Genomic DNA, 3,907 nt, shown 5'->3' on the forward strand with positions numbered 1-3,907 from the left:
GGCCTCCACAGTCACCAGATCTCAATCCAATAGAGCACCTTTGGGATGTGGTGGAACGGGAGATTCACATCATGGATGTGCAGCTGACAAATCTACAGCAACTGCGTGATGCTATCATGTCAATATGGACCAAAATATCTGAGGAATGTTTCCAGCACCTTGTTGAATCTATGCCACCAAGAATTAAGGCAGGTCTGAAGGTAAAAGGAGTCCAACCTGATACTAGGAAGGTGTACCTAATAAAGTGGCCAGTGAGTGTATTATTGTATAGAAGCCTGCTGTCAGCCACTTGTTTCATTATTTACTGTAAGAACATAATGTTTCAGTAGGGGTCTCTCTCCTCACAGCAATAAACACACACACGACAAAACTTGGACAGGTACAGTCGTACATAGACTGTGCAGTGTAGTCAGTATCACTGGCTGGGTGACTTAACCCAATTTCAGATATTTTGCAATATGAAGTTTTTGAAATGTTCATAAACTCCAGCAGACTTGCAGCATGTGTATCATAATGCTTGTAGCAGTTACTCCCAAATGTACGGTGCACACGCAGCTGCAGCCAAATACGGAGAGAAAAAGAAAAGGAAAAAAAAAAGTTTTATGTGGAGTGAATAAGTGAGTACATAAGGCTGCTCCTCAACTGTGTTTTATTGCCCTGGATAAACTGACTTACAGAGATAATGCTGCTGCTGCTGAAACCAATTTGAACACCTGATATTTTAACATGTGGACATTTGTAAATACATGTGAGGAACAGGCATGAAGTAAATCACCTTAAAAATACATGACTTTTGACTTTTCAGTTTGTTGATGGCAATGGAGGTCAATGGTATGCAAATCAATATAAAAGTTTTGCAATATATATTATTTTTGAGAAACTATGTTAAATTCTTTAAAAAAAAAGATGTTTAAACAAGCATAAACATTTGTAGACACTTTAATACAATGCAACTGACTCCACTAATGCCACAAACTACTGATAATAAAAAATAATAATTAAAAAAAATACAAAAAGAAATATATATATTTTTTATTTTAGAGTTTACAATCAACCCATTTCTCTCACAGTGACACTATAAAAAAAAATGTAATAAAATTATTATTAAAATACAGGAAATTGGGAAACATTTGCTGTTTTTTAGTCATATTATTATTATTAATACAAAAGACATTTACAGATACATTATTTAAGTAAAAGTAGCCTCTAATACTACACTTTGAAAATACTACAATACAAGTAAAAGTCCTGCATTTAAAACCACACTTGTGAAAGTATTATCAGCAAAATGTACTTTATTAAAAGTAAAAGTGCTCATTGTGCAGTAAAATGTTCCCTGTCAGTGTTTTACTGTTATTTTTGATGTTTCTGGATGAATATTACTGCTGTATTAATGTGTCTGTTGATGTTTAAAGTTGTGCTGATTTTAGCTCTTTCATATATTGTTGGGTAGTTTAAGCCATTTGTTCAAGGTCCACACAGTTTAATATATTCAGCATCATACTTGTGTTTGGTCATGTCATTGAGCTAGTTTGTTGTCTCTGTCAAGTAGCTGTCCATTAGTTACTCACTCTACAGCAGGTAACAGCACTTCAATGTCAAAACTCGGGAAATTCACTGTATTTCAAAATAGTGTTTTTTTTCTTTACAACCTATTCTATAAGTTTATCACACCTGTTGTGTCGCTGTTCTATAAGAAGCACGGATCTCTGAAATGGATCTCTACACGATGAAATTTCCAGCTGATCAGAGTTTTTAAAAAGTTTATTCAGCTTAAGGAGATAACACACACTTCTCAAGAATATATTTGGGTTTTTTTCTGTGAGGCGGAACCAAAGCCCTTTTTCAGTTGATTGCTTTTTCGAGTTTATAATGACTGCTGAGTGTATTAATGTAGTGTTATGTGCAACAATGATCTGAGTCTTTATTAAGGAACCTGGTATTGTAATAGCTCTCCTGATTAGTGTTTTATTAAATGCAGGTGCACTAAAATGGTCACCCAATTAAAGATACACTGTATGAAAATAAATGTTTCTAGTATCAAATGCAAGACATGTTGCTACAGGTGCTTCATACAGTTATGCTTATTAGTTAATGGAAGGTGTCAACATGTTATAGTTAAATTAAAAGTATCTGGTAATCGTCACATCTATTAAATCTACTGTTTCGAAGTGCTTATATTTTCTAATTGTACTGCATTTCATTCATTCATTTATTTTCCGTAACCACTTACCCTGGTACAGAGTCATGGAGGCACAGGACAGGTCACCAGGGCTGACACATAGAGACAGACAACCACTCATGCTCACATTCACACCTACGGGCAATTTAGAGTCACCAATTAACCTGCATGTCTTTGGACTGTGGGAGGAAGCTGGAGTACCCGGAGAAAATCCACTACGGCACTTCACATGAATTTTAAAATGTAGCTTCTTAAGAATACGCTTGAATTTAGAGCTTTAAAGTACTTACTTAATTGTCATTTGGGGATGTCATGATATACCGTTATTAACAATATCCATGATATTCAAAAATGATATATTGATATTATGTTAATAATACACATCTGATAATATCGTGTAAATAATCCAGCACCTCTTAAATCATTTCCGTCTCTGTCTGTTCTTGCTTCGGCTCCCTCCCGCGATACCATCTGGTTGCCTTTTCACCATCCATTAAGTGTAATTGCTCTTTTTGTAAGTGTTTGTACACTTATGGTTACACACTCTATCTCCACCTCCCCACACTCATATTTTAAGTGTTATTAATTTGCCAAAAAACAAGACAAAACACACAGTGAACAAAGTTAAAGATTAATTTGACTGATGGCATTATAATACTACTTAAATTTTTCTTTGAGTATCGCGATAATATCTTCATAATACTCTTCGTAATAATCGTGGAGTGAAAATCTGACATCCTGCCAGCCCTACTGCTATTACACATTTTAAGAACAAAGTCAAGCACAGGCAGTCTGTGTGCATCCCTCCTCTAAGAGTCTTCCCACCACTTCTCTCTATAACTCTCTGTCTTTCCTTCGTTCTCACACACAAACCAGAACCTCCACTTCTTAAATCCTCCTCCATGTGTTACCCATATCATCTCTGTCTCCTCTGCTTCTCCTATCTACCCTCTCCTTCAACCCCCTTCACCTTCCTCTTGGCTCCCTCCGACTTCCCAGCTGGCCTCTTGTGAAACATCCCAGTGGGTAAGTTCAGAAGCATGTATCCCAGGGCTTGTGGACCGCTCGATGCTCGCCAGAAGGGCGTTGCACCCTGCCAGTGGTCGGGTCCAACATGCGTCATTCAGGGAAAAGGTGGAGTATGACAGGTGAACAAAAAAAGAGAAATGTTCCAGATAGAAGAAGAGGAGATAAAAGATCAGAACAAAGGAAACAATGTTTTACAGATAGATGGATGGATGGATGAATAGACAGATGGATGGAGATTCGGGTGGAGACTTTTCCCACGAGGATAAAGATGGACCGACCACCAGCAGGATCACACAGCGGAACTAACCGAGAATGTCAATCCCACCACAGAGACTATCAACACAGTTTACTGGCTGAGAGAGAACAAGAGAGGAGGTGATAAACTGATAGACCTTCCTTTTAATCTACGACATGGTAGCCATCTTCCTAACAGGAACAGACAGCAGGCTGCTCTGAAGACAAACCTATTCCCCCACCACAAACGCTCAACACTGAAGCTTGTCTAACATTCTGCCTGTGTTTGTGTTTGTTTTTTCCTCATGAAAGCGGCGGCCTGTAATCCCTCCATCACACATTCCCTAACACTCTCATACACACACACATGCACAACCTCCATGACCTTGGCCGGCCAGAGGCTAACTCGTAAACAGATCGGGCCACACGACAGGGTGTTTATCCCTCACAGCAAGAGGGACC

This window comes from Epinephelus moara, chromosome 16 (assembly GCF_006386435.1).
Source record: "Epinephelus moara isolate mb chromosome 16, YSFRI_EMoa_1.0, whole genome shotgun sequence".
In the NCBI taxonomy this organism is placed as follows: Eukaryota; Metazoa; Chordata; class Actinopteri; order Perciformes; family Serranidae; genus Epinephelus; species Epinephelus moara.